This window comes from Leptidea sinapis, chromosome 5 (genome assembly GCF_905404315.1).
Source record: "Leptidea sinapis chromosome 5, ilLepSina1.1, whole genome shotgun sequence".
Classification (NCBI taxonomy): domain Eukaryota; kingdom Metazoa; phylum Arthropoda; class Insecta; order Lepidoptera; family Pieridae; genus Leptidea; species Leptidea sinapis.
In genome coordinates this window covers 7595996-7613950 of record NC_066269.1, presented here as the reverse complement: position 1 = coordinate 7613950, position 17955 = coordinate 7595996, and the positions used below count along the sequence as shown (strand labels likewise).

Genomic DNA, 17955 nt, shown 5'->3' with positions numbered 1-17955 from the left:
CGAATTTGAACACGCCTCTCTTCAATTTCTCAGCGGTGAATTCTCACCTATTTCTTAGTCACAATGGGAAGAGTGCCTTTAAAAGCTCATCGTAGTTGGCACTACACACTAACACTTAAAGTAAACGAACCTGCCGACGGCCACCTACCAGAAAGAGCGATCAAATGAAAGGACTATACTCGACTAATTTCTGTTAAGGTTGTCAGAGAGATAATATACAGGCTCTGATGGACATTTTTTGAAGTGACATAAATGCATGCTCGTGCACATGTATTTTATAATCAAAGTACATGGAATATGTTTTTATTTTCACATCGTTTCTCATACAATCTGGAAATTTTCTTTTACCAACGAAATTGAAAAAAGTGCAAAAATTTTTTTAAAGCAAAACTTCTTGGAAAGTATTTTCGTATTGATGTGCCAACTGAGCCGATACTGCTTCGATTATTTTGACGGGAAAACATGTATTATGATCTGTAAAATGGTAAAGTGTGAGATAATTCATATCCAACGTGATTCGGGAAAACGTAACACAACTTATATACACTTGTCTACACTAGACAATATGAAAGCCTTAATAAAAACAACAACATCAATAGCTCTCTTTGGTCTATTTTACAAACTGATATTTCCAATTCTTTTGTTAAAATTATGATAATTTGTTTTATATTTTCTTCGTAGGTAGTGCTTATGATAGTGATATATCAATATCACACGGAAGAAAGTGTAATTATCCTACTTCTTTATGCTCTCGGCTATTGCTCTTGCTATGTTTTACACCCACATAGGGATTGACAATACTCTATATTTATTTATACAACCACACTACATCCATCATTACAGGTTTAACCTAATGCGACAGAGTAAAGAACAAGATAAGCAAATAAAGTTATAACAATACTATCATTGAAAAACATATTTCGTAAAGGAAAAACTTAATTAACTAGATAATATTACTCTAATTGAATACAAAAACGTGCACGAGGCATCACCAGCAGCGGTGCTCGCCGCCGCCGTCCAATGTACTCGTCAGGGACACACAGCAGTACTGACTCCAGGAGCCTAGGACTATGTATCTTACCTCTAATTACTTTAAGTAAATACATAGCTAAAGCGACTTCTCTTCTAACCTCAATTTTGTAATAACCCACCATGCCTAGCAGAAACAAAGTAAGATACAATAATGGGTAGCCTGGATATACCCCAAACTGCTTGAGATACATGAATCTAAGGAACTTATTCTGTATACGTTCAAGCAAACTTCAATAACTAACCCATTTGTTATAATTTTAAAGTGATAACCCTCACTTCTGGGATTAATTATACAAATTAAATATATAAACAAATTTTATGAACGATACGAGACTCGAACCCGTGACCTCTCACGTTCCGTGTGTGTCTCCGCGCTCTTCCACTGCGCCAACCGTTCGAGTGACGTAACGTTCATAAATCTTGATCAGGTAACGTAAGGTAAATTCTGTGGCTTCATCCACGACCTGAGAGTTGAACAAAGACAATATTTATAAAATTTACATTGCTCGAACGTTTGGCACAGTTGAAGAGCGCTCGCACGGAACGCGAGAGATTTTTGAGTCCCGCATCGTTCATAAATTTAATTTGTGCACTTTAATAACTGTTAATAATATTATAATATTCTTTAAACAAACAAGGAAAAGTGTAGATTTCAGTGAATGATGAAAACAGTATTTCATTTGTCAGTTGCAAAAAGAAAGACTGTTTGAAACCCAGAGTATACAAATAAAGATAATTTATATGGCACGCAACCAAGAGATTGTCACGTTTGCATTGTATTTCATATTTCAAGCTGGGTGACGCTATTCACAGTTAATATAAGTCAGTGGAGATTACTGAAGCAGTGAACACGACGAGAACTCTGCCAACCGCGCTGTGTTACTAGTTATTTGTAAGGCGGTAAAATGCTTGAAATATTTTAATGCTACGACATACTTCCGGTTGAACCCCATTTTGCAGTCGTCGATGTAACATGGGGAGACAGTTGAGAAATACAATACAATTTTATTAAGGAATTTTACTGAGGCTGGCCCGGCAAACGTTGTTTTGCCATATAAATTATTTTTAGAGTTAGACCATTTCTCGGACATGCAACATTACTTTATTTTTCTACAGTAAAATATTTTTTCTAAAATAAACGTAGCAAAAGTTACTGCCAATAAAAGTCCCGTAATAATCGGTCGAGCCATTTCAGAGATTAGCCGGAACAAACAGACAGACGGACCGACAAAAATTGTAAAAAATGTCATTTTGGTGTATGTACCGCATACATATTCATATACATGTAGTAACAACGGTTATTTCAATATTACAAACACACACTCTAATTTTATTTATATGTATGTATAGATAAGCGAGGTGAATGGACTTTATTTAAAAAAATGAGGGTATAGTTGGAGGATTTTAAGTTTTATAAAGCAATAATGTACTATTTGTTGTCTGACTATTTCTCTCTCTCTCTCTATCTTGAAAGAAACTCATGGAGGTACCAAACCAGTGGTAATTGACGTCGAAACAATCATACAATACTGCTATCTAAGACGAATGTTTAAACACGATGTTCTTGTAAAACTATGAAGCTCTCAACGTTGATTTAAAAGAGTGGCAATGAGTTTTCTGCAACTTCTTCTCATAAAAAAAATACCAGACATGGATATTGGTTCAGGTGGGCTTGAAAAAGTTATAAATAAATAAACGAAAATTCATTAGAAGTGAATACTGTTGTTTTGTATTGGACTTATTTTAAATTTAACTTATTTCATACACTCTAATTTAACTAACATTAGTAAGTACTGTAACCAATGTTGTTAAATATGGTAAGGAATATAACAGCTACTGTACTACTAACTATACTGACTCCGAAGATACAGTTTTAACTAGTTTCGGGGTCAGAGGTCTTTTAATATCACTGCAAAACCAAATTTTCAATGTTCAATGTATTGTTACAATTAGCGATAAAAAGATGAAAATAATTGGTATTATGTAATAAATATTGTACATTTAGTAATTTAAGTTATTTGCAGTGAGTGTAAAAGAAAATGAAATAAAAAGTATTATTATTATTAAAAAAAAAAAAAAAAAATATAACAGCTAATGAATGATGTGTAACTCTGTAAGTTATCTGTACACTTAGATATATTTATTCATTTTTTGTTAGTAGTTTATGTATAAGTGTGCGTTTCCAAACAAATAAATTAATTAAAACTTTTGCGAAGCGGTGATGAATGTAAAAAGAAAAAAAAATTATATCATAAGTGTCATTTCCTTAATCACCATGAATAAAGTAATTTTGATTTTGTTTGGATTTGAATACCGCAGCAACTACGAGTACGACTTGGCATCTCCAACTATAATCTACAATCTCACTTGATCACCAACACTTTCCAACCAATTTCTTACCATTTTAAATGTCAATCGGTGACTGTTTTTCACGTTCGATCAGGTGAGCCAATTGTCAGTTTGCCTTCTCGAATATAAAAAAAGCTTCCATCGCTCTAATATTGTGAAATTTACTTTCCAAGCACATTAAAGGGAAAATCCGTAAATGGTTATTTCTTGTTTAGAAGATTATTCGGGTGTGAACGAAATCCTTTAGCGCCTACACTGTTGATGCCAATATCGCTCCAGTTTTCATCTCGTGAATATAAAAACTCACATTTATACGTTATGTTATGTTAAGAAGATACTCACACCCGATATAACACAGTAAACCTAATCTATGTTGTGTATGGATAGATAGATCGTTCTTTGTTAGACCAAGCGGATATCACATCGAAGATATATCTGTTGGACCGGAAACCGATTACGAATGCCAAAGAGGACGTTTCTTGAAAAGATGCTCAGTATAATGAATCAAATTGTGAATCTCATACTTCACTTTTCCCGTGCTTAGGCGCCCTCTGTTGCTTTCCACTCGCTTTGTTTATTTAATATTTTAAGTCTGTTTTGTATAAAAATAAACTCTATCTATATTAATATAATATGTCTTTATTCAGAAGTTACGTATATTACTTTTCATATTTTTTTTTGTGTATCAAATCATTTTTGTCATGGTACATTTTTCTCGGCCTGTTCCTCATAGTTTGAGTCATGTCTACTAACTTCATATTGTTTCTGATTGTGTTTTGTTATTTTGTGTAATTGTATAAGTATAAGTATAATATAATATGTCCAATGTATAACAACCTTACGTTGGTACCGAAAGCAAGCACTTGGTTTCATTATCTCTTTGTCTCCTTTTGTCTTTTAATATATCTATCTTAAATGGCCTAATTTCTGAATTTGAATTTAAGTCTATAAGATTCAAGGATATTTAAGTTTGGATTTGATTTATCACCAAGTCGTATTCAATTCTATTTAAAGCCTCCAGTAGCTACGTCCATAGAGTGTCATCAAATTTGTAAATGGTTGAATTATCCAACCAAAAAGACCCAATCATAGCAACTTATCAAACATCTAAGAACAACGGTACCTACCTTATGCATTTATACGTTTCACGTTTAGCTACACGAATTATGTTATTTTCTAATAAAGTTATTCGTTGCTTTCCAACCAACAGAATTTGATAAAAAAGGTAAGTTATAAAATAAATTTGTGCACCAAAATTCAACAAAGCAATTTATTTTGTTGTTTTATTTGTTTCGTGTTTGTTTGTGATCTCCATTCCGGATTACGTCGCAATAATTGAATTTCAAATTTATAAAATAGTTTTCACAGAACCAATGATAGGTTTGGAGGGATAAATTATTTTAAGTATGAAATCGTTATGATACTTTCTATACTTGCAAAATCATGCAGTGACGCAGGTATCTTAAAAACCCGTCGTTGAACCATTAGATATTAAATCTCATTCGCTCATTAACTTCAGTAGCTACGCTAACACATTATACTCAAATTCATTATAAAGTGCAGACATACGAGTAGATACTACTGCTTAGCAGTAGAAAGAAAAACCGGTACTCATCTTACCGATATCCTGTGCTAAAGAGCCTCCCTCTCGTAAATGAACTCCTATTTATGTTACATCACTCACCTTCATATCGCTGCCTTACTTATATTCTTACATTACGGACTTCCATTTTCTCGGAGTTCCGACATACTTGCCTAGCTTCTTCCACTACCTCAGCAAACCTTTCAAGCTTCCCTGACCTGATTGTAAAATTTACGCATAGGTTTGATCTATCTCAATACTTCAATCTATCCCTTCTACATGACCAGACTACCTATTTTGATCACCTCCCTATTACATTGATTAAATTCAAATATTTTGGAGCTTCTTAATCTGGAACTCAAAATATATTTATGATCGGTTGACTCTCTTAAAAGTTTATTGAAAAATATACATTACTAGTCGACCCGACAGACGTTGTTCTGCATATAATGAATAAAATAATGTTTATTTTATGAATTTGTCAATAATATATCATAACATCAAGAATTACTTCGTAAAATATGCACCCTGCTGTCGTAATGAAATTATTGCACAGCAGAACTGTCAAACCGTGCGTCAATAAATTCTCTCATAGAAATTATGTATAGACTCATCAAAGGAAATACAAATTTGTTGTTTTTATTATATCCGAGCATTTTCATGTTTATTCAAACCTTTTAAACCTTCCCTGGACTTCCACAAATAATTCAAGACCAAAAGTAGCCAAATCGGTCCAGCCGTTCTCGAGTTTTAGCGAGACTAACGAACAGCAATGCATTTTTATATATAAGAAGAAATAGATCATTATAAATCTCAACTTGTTTCGTCTGTACACCAGAGCTAGAAATACGGGTTCGTCGTTAAGTATGCGATGAGTAATTAATCTTTACGGTTTTGTTGTATAAAATAGGGATAGACCGCAGTCATTATCATTTTCATACGAGATGAACCTTTCTTCATAAGCTTAGTGATTGCCGTAACTTATTAAGGTCCCATTTCATTATTTCCCTATTTAATCTAATCGGTCGCTACGTTCTTTATTATAGAGCGGTAATGGTTGTTATGAAGTTTTATTATCAAAGGCAGATAAAATACAACTAGCAATTCGTTGACATCTATATTAGGTCATACGAGTGGACTCATACACGGTCCCGAAGCAGATTTAATTTGGTCAATACTTCCGCGCGGTATCGAGTATTAAGGTATCGAGGTATTTGTACTGCGAAATTCTGTCCACAATACTCCAAACATCATTCTCATTCTCATCATTTTGAATACTCTTGCAGTTCGTACAACAAAGACACACATCAGGTGTGTGGCTCTTGTAATGTTTATTTTACTCCATAATATCCCCATTTAAATTGAAGAGATTAAAATGAAAAAATATAATATATAAAATATATAATAATATATAAATATAAAAATATAATATGTCGTAATCAAGAATGTCGAGCCAAGAAGCGACTACGAAGATGTTTTGGTATTCCTCTTACCTCGGATGTAATTCACATGCGATGCGAGTGTGGACGAGAGCGGGCGCCGCGCGAGCGCCGAGCTGGCAGTCAGTGAAAAACTATTGAGCGAGGCGGTTGTGTCACACACGCATGCCGGGAACACGACGATCTTATAACGTAATCTAAAGTTGTGAAGTAAATTAAAAACTTTGTAGAAGACTGTTTCGTGTTAAATGCCTACAACAATGGACAACAACGGGATCAAAAGATCTTGGTCATATTACCGGCCATGTCCCGTCATATAGATATTACATTATTGATAGTAATTTTACAAAAATAATCTTGCCCCAAATTAGGCATAGTCTGTACTATGGGTACAAGACAACGATATATTTAATACAATATACTTACTTAAACATACATAATATAAACCATCCATGACTTGGAAACAAACATCCATATTCATCATATTATAAGTGCACCTACCGGGATTCGAACCCGGGACCTCTAGCTTAGTAGTCAGGACCACTAACCATTCGACTGTATGGGTCGTTATATATGATATATTAATATGATTTCATCATATTAAATTCATCGCATTAAATAACATATTTACTATCGTATGATGTTAATGAAAATTGTACAATTTCCAAGTAGAAACTGGGAAGTAAATGTAAATTAAACTGGCAATTAATATTGCTTTACGTTGGGTGAATTAGTTAGAGAAGAGATAAAATAAACTGAGGCTGGAGTGATTCGAGTGGCACTCCAAACTCAGCCCTCCCATCCTCCCAAAGGTCAAAAAGATACTGGAGATAAAAGACAAATAATATACAAGATTTATTGTATTGCTACGTTTTATATATTATTATTTCGCTATAGACAAACTCATATTTTTTTTATGAAAATAATTAACGAGACGAGCAGGACGTTGAGCTGATGTAAATATATGTATTGCTGTACCACTCGGGCTTCATGAAAAACCCAAAAATTCTGAGTGGCACTAGAATTGCGTTCGTTGCTTGAGACATAAGATGTTACGTCTCATTTGCCCACTAGCTACGGCGCCCTTCAGACCGACATACAGTAATGTTTAATAGGCGCCGTTGTGGTACCCATAATCTAGCCGGCTTCCTGTGCAAATGAGCCTCCCACTGGTGAGGGTACACGTAAGAGTAAAAGAAATGTGAAGAATGAGATGATATTGGTGTTATTACCTTAGCTGTACCATTCTGTCACACGAACTATAGAAGAAACATATTTATTTTAATCCGTGTCACAAAAATGATTGTATGCAGTTATACAATCACTTTTGTGACACGGATAAAATCTTTTTAGAACTAGTATTAATTCAGTTAGAGCCCATTTGGTAAAACGATTAAGCATTGATTAACAAATTAAAATTAGGCATGAAATAACTTTTTTATTAGCTTCACCTATATTGATGTTTGTTTGTAAATTTGGGCGCCATTTTGACCCACTTCAAGCGGCCAGATTTCGTTCGAACTTCGTTGATTTATCTAGGACCGATGACAATACATTGATTTGATAAAATTATTGCATTTTCCAATTTGCAAAATAAGATTTGTGGTAATTTATTTTTCTGCTATCGTCGTTAAGTCAGGAATTGGTTTTCATTTTAATTTCAACCATTATCTTTTCAGCCAAAGCCTGTTTGGAAGTTTCTTAAACTATTTTAATTACCTTGCTTTCAAGTGGCGATGGGAGTGTGAGATGTTTTATTTAATTATTTTACAGAAGTTTTATTGAATATTTTTTTAATTATACTTGTTTTATTTGTTTAATTAATATGTTAGATGTAATAATATTATACTTCAGAATATTATGTACATGTGGAAGCCTATTATGAGCTCGAATGAATTATGTTTGTTAATTATTTTAATGTATGTACAACTAGCTGTTGGCTTTCTTAAAACTATTAAAATAAAATAAATAAATAAAATTAGATGGCAAAAGAAAATATTAAAGTACAAATTTTCGTAAAATTTTAATTTGAATGGGAATTATTGCACGAATGAAATATAACTAGAATAGGGCGAGGTACTTCAGTATAAATACTTCTTTAGCCGCGTTGATTGATTTTTGGTAGGGGAAATTCTTATGGGTTCATGTCACGGTTGATTACTCGACATGCTCCTGACTTATTGAGGTTGCGCCAAACTAGTGACACATAGTTAAGTGGCTTGTCTTCGAACGTAAAATACACTAATGACACTACTGACAGTCGAGTACATACAATGACCTAAATAATGATTTTGGCATAGTTAATGTCTTGTGATTCCTCTGGTGTTACAAAAAAATGTTGGTGGTCGTGATCACTTAACATTAGGTTAACGGCCGTTCCCAATATACTCATTACAGATAGAGATAAATTACTACCTTCTACTGTCAGTTATTAGCTGTGAATAATCTGAAAGTGTCCCAATATACCCGATAAGTCATTGTTATCGCTTTGTATTGGGACTCGTGAATTGCAATTTCCATACAAACTTCTAACGCTGGTAAGCTATACTATTGACAGACATCGTGTACGGATAAGGTGAGTTACCGTCAATAATATTTATTGGGACAGAAAAGTCAACGACAGTTACGATAATTATCGCAAGTAGGCCACAACCAGAGATAGACTGAACGGCCGTAAGTGTACCCGTACCCGAATGCTGGCTTGTCCTCTCTTCCATAAAAAAATTACTAATCGCTAACGTCGAAATACCTCAATTCAGTCACGTTAAAATACTTGACTTTAAAACATACTATTAATAATACGAAGTGAATATTTGTACGGGAACTGGACGAATAAATTATATTTATTCGTACATTTATTCATTTTTTTTAAATTAAAACGTAAAACTTTTTCAACATTTCTGTAAATTTTTATTTACTTATTTCATGACCTAGCTCAGTCGGAAAGTGTTTTTTTTACGTTTATGATTCTTTTTATGTGTATTAAAAAACTAATCATAACACATTTGTCTGATTTTTTAATTACCTATTCAAATATATGATCTGTGTTTTATTTACGTGTTTACCTATTCAGAGGTTGTAACTTTTTTTCGTTATTTTCTTGAAAATTGTGTATTGTAATAAGATTAGTAGCACTATAAACGTGGAGCAAATCTCTATCACTATGATTTATAAAAATTGGTTAGGTAAGGTTACGTTAGAACAGTTAAAACAACGCACGAGCCGAGCGTAGCGGGCCGCGGTAGCGGCCGGCGAGTGCCAGAAACGAATTCTAGGCGTTTCCCTTTCTTTCCTCACCATAAAAATGTCCAACCCTTAAAAATGTCATAATTTGTGGTTAGGTTATAATGCTTTTTTCTCTGGAACGGTGCATTACCTTGTAATTAGAGTGGTAGCATTATAATCGTGGACTAAAACTCTATCGATTTAAATATTTATTACCTCATAATTCGTGCTACGGTATACTAAGTTTTAACCCAAATATCATTCAATGATGTATTTTTTCTCTCTAATCCGATAATCGGACAACTAATTAAATTCGTCCTTCCAGTTGCCGGACGAATAGCAACAGCCTAAAATAAAATTATTCGTCCGACTTCTCTACGAATAATAATAAATTATTTGTCCAGTACCCGTATCAATAGTCTCAGCCTTAATAATATTATCTACGAGTTTTGACAACATAATAGAAATTGAAGTATATTTGAAGTAAAAATGCAACTATATTGCCGTCAGCACTCCTGTGATTCCTCTGGTGTTCCTCAAGAGAATGTGGGCGGCGGAGATCACTAGACACCAGGTGACCCGTACGCCCGTTTGTCCTCCATTTCAATAAAAAAAGAAAAGAAATATATGAACCTACATAATGATTTTGATATAGTAAAGTTTATTTTACATTTTTGCACCCCTTGTAACATTTAATGGACTGGAATATTCAGATAAAAATTCAAAAAATAATAGACTGTGTGATGGAGCTTTTCATGTGATGTACAAACAGACCAACGCTAAATATTATTTATTTAGAGGAAACACTCGCAGTGCTTCGTTGGGTTTTATTTTTATTGTCTAGGTATCTGTATGAAATGAAATGGAATTTAATTTGCTCTTCAACAATCTAATTTGTTTGTTTTATAAATGTGTGTATCGTTATCAGTTTGTTTAATGGTACGAAATTGTATTTAGATTCATCATGCAAAGAAAAATATTCACTTTTAAATTACGTGTCCTATTTCAGGGATATTTGAAAAAGTTTCGGCTTTTTTTCCCCAGGGTGGTCATGAACATGTCCATATCCTGTTTCTGTTTTAGTACTTTAGGTATTAATTCCATGGCTTTTATAACCCTCATACTTTCGACTCAATCCTTCACCTTTGGACGTAGTTCCTAAAAATCGTTCCAAGTCACAAACATCACATTTTAAGGAATTCGTGTTTAAAGTTTAATAAATATTAGTGTATTCCATACGTGTGGGTGGGTTACTAAGTCATGATGTCATTTAAATAGTGACAGTTGGGCTGCCATTTTTTGTCAGCCCGCAAATATGAATCACGTGACCATTTTTGTTTTTTTAAACCTACACTCAATTTCGATATGATTGTGGTTTGGAACGTTTTTCTGGAATTACGTCCATTTGTCATTAGTCTCAAATTATCGCTACTAAGTTCAAAATACAATAAAAATAGACACAATTAAGTAGTTTCACGTGAGTAAAGTGAGATGTAAAAATAAATCAGAGAAATTGAAGGAACTGACTAACTTACCAATTTAACCTGTAGTTACTGTCTCATCCATAAACAGGGTAGCAAATATTTTTGATTATCCAAATGTTTTCAGTTTTTCTTTGCTGTTAATACCGCCAATATTTGTCTTTTAAACAATTCGACACGTGTTTCGCCTCTACACGAGGCATTCTCAGGACATGTTCACTCGCCAAAATCTGGCCCGAGATTACAAATATTGGCGGAATGAACACTAAAGAAAAATTCAAAACATTTGGATAATTATGGATTTCCGCAAAGTAACGTAGTAGGCGTCAATAAATATTTTTGAATAAAAAAAAGAGAATACATGAAATAGAGAATCACTGATGAAATCGAACAGGAAAAGACAAGGCAATTCATTTTATACGTTAATATTTTTATTGGATTTTATAGGATATATTTGGAGTCATAGATTATCACAAATCATTCTAGAATGTACTTCTTTATGATTCGACCTCGATAAAATTGTACTGCGCTCGTCATTCGAACCGTCAGAGGAATTGTATTTTTCTTTTTTACTGCCGCTAATTCAATATTAGTTTCTTCTCATAAAGTGTCAATATTATTGAAACTATATTTAATATGAAGTCAACTTGACCATATGGAAAGTATTCTTGTTCTTCTTCGTGTGCCTCTCCGACTAGTGAAGGTTGGCAGTCAGCTTTGTAAATTTAACTATGTTCTTCGCGAGGCGAACTGTCCACTCTCGGATGTTGCGCAGCCAAGATTTTTTTCTGCGACCTACGCCTCTTCTTCCGGCAACTTTTCATCATGGTGACTTGTAGGAGTTCGTACCTCTCTTACTTAAGCACTTGCCCCAAATATGCGACTTTCCTCATCTTGAGCAGTATTGCTAGCTCGCAAAACAGATCAGCTCCTTAAAACAGGCTAAATGTCACATTTTACTGATCGATCACCTTATGTTAACGTTAAGGCTAAATATGTAACATGAACCCATAATAGCATACCGCTGCAAAAATAAGACATTAACTATAAAGACCGGTCGGCCTCAATCATTCCCCAAAGCGTGGTAAGTTTTACTACCACCGCTCATATCCGATACAAGGGAAAATCATAAATTTTTAATGGACACATCAATTTCCCGCCCTCATAAAATAGGCGTAATAAAAATATTTGTCGAAAATTCGTTGGCCTTTTTTTAGAGATCCCGTTTGTTATCACAACTTTTTCATATTTGTATCAATTGAATAATAAATATTGAAAAAAGGGTATGAAACGAAAGAGGTCGCAAAATTCGCGTAATTCTGTGAGAGTGGAATATCGTGGTGCTTATTGTCATGTAAAACCTGATAGCTTCTGGAAATGACTCGCTTTAGGGTCGTCCTCTAGGACGAATGTGTATTGCTACGAAAATAGTGAGATACAATTAAATTTAAAGTTTATACCAACCAAATATTGGTAGTAATACTAATTGCAGAGCTGTTTCCTGCCGCCGAATTCCACCTTCACACGACACGCCACAAATTAGGATATCATCCACACCCTCTAGATGTGGCGTTCCTACACATTGCGGTTTTCAAGGAAGTTTCTTCCTCGTACCACTAAGCTGTAGAATGAGCTTTCTTGTATAGTGTTTCCAGGAAGATACGACATGGATACCTTCTAAAAAGGCCCTTATACTTTTCTAAAGGCCGGCAATTGTCTTGTGATTCCTCTAGTGTTGCAACAGAATTTTAAGGGCGGTGATCACTTAAGATCAGGTGACCTACGTACGCTATTTTGTTCTCTGTTCACGTCAAAATATTTCACTTAAACTCAGTCACCTTAAACAGCTTGACCTTAAAAGTTAAAACATACTATATAATATATTTATCTACGAGCATTGACAAAACTATATGTTGTTGGAGAACATTCCTGAAGTAAACAATATGTAATTTTTTCAATAGTGTGAAACAAACCAACAAAGAAAATTAAAAGACATGTGAAAATTAATCAATGGTGTATTGGGTAATATCTGGTGGATAAAATCTTTTGTTTGAGGTAAAAATATTTCCTCCCTATTCAGGAAGTACTATTGCAAAAATGTCATCGAATATTCCGCACACGTTCTCTGCCATTTCCGGGACGTGTAATTTGACAGCACCGCAACGGATTCCGCGGTTCACTGGGCGGACAGGCTGCTCACCAGTCGCCCACAATGTGTACATAACTAGAGCGTTTACCCTATCATGTCTTGCAGGTGAAACTTAACTATATTGCGCTGACGTTAAGGATGAAATTCCTTTGTTATGTGATATGAATTAAGAGCTGTTTAGAAAAATATATTTGATAGATTTATGACACGGTAATGTATGGTGTTGTATCAAAGCGATGTTGGGTGTCTTCCTAGATATTAAAATAAATAAATGATTTGCTGAAAAAACCTGCTGTTGCTAAGAATTTGTTCAGATGCTGGCAAACTTCATAAGGTGTTGTGATTTTTATATTTTAATGAAGTAATTTCGCTTTGTATTTGCTAATAAGCAAAATAGAAAAAAGTCTTTTGTTTTTATAAATAATAAGTACAATACAAAGTATTTAATTGCCTTCAGTATTGAAAAAATAAAACATTTTTAAGGTAAAATATTTTTATTTCATCGAAGTATATACGCACATTATCAATACATTTTTGTCATTCATTCGTTTAAAACTACCTACTACCCATCTGAAATTTATTGCCTCCGATTCTTTTACTACTCTCAAATCTCACGGGAGGGGCAATTATACCTTTGCAGTAGTAAATAACACCAGGAAATGACCACTAAAATATTTTTGTGGGAGGTCGGCATGTATTTGTGCTTACATCAAACCATGCCTCTTATTGATAAATTTCTTAGGAGTATTTATGCAAATTGGCTTTTACCAAAGCATTCAATTCATCGTTATTTTCCTTGAGTTGCTGGGGCGTTCATTAGCAGTATTCTCTCCAAATACAGCATTGATGAATAACTCTAGATTCTATTGAAATTCAAATTTAAATATTTTTATTCGAAATAGAATAAAAATCACTTTATAAACGTCAAAAGCCACCCACCCATTCAGAGATTTATACCTCAGACTTGAGTAGAACGGGCGCAAGATATATTCAAATTTTTAATTAAAGCTGAGTATTAGGCATAACAAGAAAATTTGCTTATGTGCCTGTGAAGTTACCACGTAAATAACATTAATAAGCATTATTATATTGAGAGAAAATGGTTAAAATGCTTTTCTTAAATTTTAATGATTCCTTTCTATCCGTATTCAAAAACTAACTATTCTCAATGCATCAATCTTGACTTTATGAGTCGACTGGAAAAACAATGAAATGAAAGTAAAATAATCCAATGTGGTACATTTTGTAAATCTAGAATATTCTAGCGTCATACACGGACTAGTAAAAAAAGAATTACGCCGCGCCGTGATATTAGCAAGTGAAGCACCTTTATTCTATTGTATGTGAGGTTACGGGGTATACCAGTTACACAATTTTTTCTCCCTTAGATAGATCTTATACCCACAAATACTTTTATATTATTGCTTTTACATTTTCTCACAACGCACAACATTTTTAAAATATTTTATTGCGACGCAAACTCATCTGTCACAAACGATGGCAAATCTCATAATGGCGGCCGATCGGCTTGTATTAGTGTGTGCGTGGGGCTATGTATTTACACGTTTACCGGTTTGTTATGGTGCCTCGCTGTTATGTAAGGTGTAACGGAGTCCTTATTATTTTACTCGTCCGTGGCGTCATATTAAAGAAGTTTCACTCCGAATTCTCGCACCAAGGAAATATTATTACAATCGAAAGTAGCCAGTTTGCTAAAACGGCAATTTCATACTTAAATCCTTATTATAATATAATCCCCTTATGTTGGATATTCTCCATTAAATGCAAATCATTTGCACTTATCAGGTTACTATTTAATTTTATGTTATAATAAAATCTGTATTATACTGTAGTAGTTTAATGTAATATTATTTTACCAGTGGAATGCTCCTTTGCACAGGATGCCGGCTAGATTATGGGTACCAAAACGGCGCCTATTTCTGCCGTGGACCAGTAATGTGTAAACATTACTGTGCTTCGGTCTGAAGGGTGCCGTAGCTATTGAAATTACTGGGCAAATGAGACTTAACATATTATTACGTCTCAAGGTGAGGAGCGCAATTGAAGTGCTGCTCTGAATTTTTTGGTTTTTGAAGAATCCTAAGCAGCACTGCATTGTAATGGACAGGGCGTATCAATTACCATCAGCTGAACGTCTTACTCGTCTCGTCCCTTATTTTAATTTAAAAAAATGGACTAGGTTGGGGAAATGTTTCTTCGATTATTATATGAAACTTGAAGTCTTTTCTTTGACTATATGTACGTGCAATTTTTGAAGTCAAAACTTCTTTAGCGGCGTTGGAGACTTTTTTATATCTTTGGCTTTATATATCTGGCGGTTGGCGCCATTCGAAAGGGCTTGACCAAACTTAGATTTTGAATACAATTTGGACTGATTCGGACCGCTAGATTTGAAGAAATCTCAAAAAAACTACGAAAATATTTTTTTTTCTGATGTGTTTTGTTTGGAATAATATTTAAATCGCTTTACCGATTAATTCCAAAAAAAAAATTAATCAGCTCTAAGCCGGTAAAGAAAACCGGAAAGAAAACAGAAGAATTCCGAATTCGATCAATTGAAACTCAAAGATTCTTTATGAAAATCGGTTCATTCATTCAAAAGTTATTGCTCATTGAAAATTCAAAACATAGAACAGCTAACTCCTTAAGCTTGAAGAGCTCAAAACACCACAAATTATATTTTGGAGCTCGAAGAGCTTAAAATCGTCATAAGTCAGAATGAAGCGTTTAGGTATGGAATTAGCGGGAAGTTACAGCGATGGCCTTTAGTGTCAACCCTTTACCTAGTTTTTTATGAAAAAGGAGGACTAACGAGCGTACCTGTTGAGGATAGGGTCACCTGGTGTTAAATGATCACCGCTGCCCACATTCTCTTGCAACACCGAGGTCATAAGATTTCATAAAAGTCGATACAACCGTTTCGGAGGAGTATGGCAACTATTGTGACGTTAATTATTAATTTCAATATAATTCATAATTTTAATAATTTTTGATATGTTTCCTTTTGTTGTCATCAATACCATCCAGATACAGCCAAAGAGATTTTATAGCAATTTTAAATATAAGTACTATGTGCAAAATTACTTTTTCCCCGATTACAATTTGCAAACCCTCATTACAAATTATCTCTTCGTAAGATTTATAAAGGAATAAATTATATAAATCTGAAGTTTAAAAGCAAACCAAAAGCTCGTTAAATATTTGTCTGGCCATCTGTAATAAACTCTATCGTTCTCACTCTTGGCAACATCTGCTTGTGGCTCGTCGACAATGTGCATTAAGAGCTTGAAACACGAATTGTATTTTGCTAAAGGATGGTTTTACTAAGAAGTCTGTGTAGGGTGTTTCCCAACCTGGGACCCACGCTCCTCAGATGGGCAATTTAATAGTTAAGGGGGCAATTTTAAATGCAATGCTAGATATCGGTGACAAATAAAAAAAGGCAAATTCGAAGAATGTGCAATAAAACTTTTAATACCGTTTCCATCTTAAAAATAAATCGACTTGGTATAACATAACGCGGAAACTTGAGAATAAAACTAAGTAAATTGGAACCTGATATAAAATCTCTGTGCAGCAAGCAACAAGCGCAAGGATCGCACTAAATTTAAAATTTCAGTTTATCATTATTATGTTTTGAAATTTTAATTACGATTTCTTGATAACAATTTCATAGTGATATCTTCCTAAAACTACATTTACATTTCTTAAGGGATCAAATGAAATCTGCAACGATGGTTCTTGCAAGGAAGAGATTCTTTGCAGGATCGGCATGGCAAAAGGCGCCATGTCACAATTAGAGAAAATATGGAAGAGTAGAACCATCAGTATAAAAACCAAGACCAATCTTGTGCGTTCACTGGTGTTTTCCATTTTCATATATGGCGCTGAAACATGGACTTTAAAGAAAGCCGACCGAAAACGAATCGATGCCTTTGAAATGTGGTGCTGGAGAAGGATGTTGGGCATACCATGTACAGCACACCGAACTAATGTGTTGATCCTGAAACACTGAAACAGGGTCCTAGAATACTTCGGTCACATCGCCAGAAGGGATGAAGACAACCTGGAGAGACTGATCTGATGTGATAACAGGGAAGGTGGAGGGAAGAAGACCAAGAGGAAGAAGCCCCATGCGATGGACCGATCAGATTCGCACTGCCCTTGAAACCACGACGCTTTACACTCTGCTTCCGACAGGGGCAGATGGCGGCAAATAATACGCAAAAAAGTACTCTGTCGAGATGATCACGACCCTCAGCACTGAGGAAACCGACGCGAGGAGGAGGAAGGGACCAAAACAATTTTTAAAGGTTAAAAATTATGTATAAATAATTAGGCATAAAAATATTTGAAATGTTAAGGTGGGATGGCCTAAAAAAGGTTGGGAAACACTGCTTTATACCATATTTGTTAGCCAATCTTCCACCTTCATCAGATCAGATCGTTGGTACTGTTTTCATTAACTCTTCAAATGTATCTGTAGTCACTAAATCTATGTTGTTGCCTACCGTGGAATACTAGATGTCAATGATAAATTTAAAGTTAGTTATTTATTATAAACGGTTTGTTAATAGCATAAGTACGGTTTGACCGATGTTGATGAACATTGTTGTGTGGTAAGAATACATGATTGCGGAGTAGTAGTTCATGCTTAGATTGAGGATTGGTCTCCGC

At 34.4% G+C, this 17955-nt stretch overlaps 1 protein-coding gene across 1 annotated transcript in view; it reads left to right on the top strand.

The window, feature by feature from the left end:
* Positions 1–17955, top strand: part of LOC126964506 (dopamine D2-like receptor) — a 319528-nt gene that overhangs the window by 145471 nt on the left and 156102 nt on the right. The window lies entirely within an intron of this gene.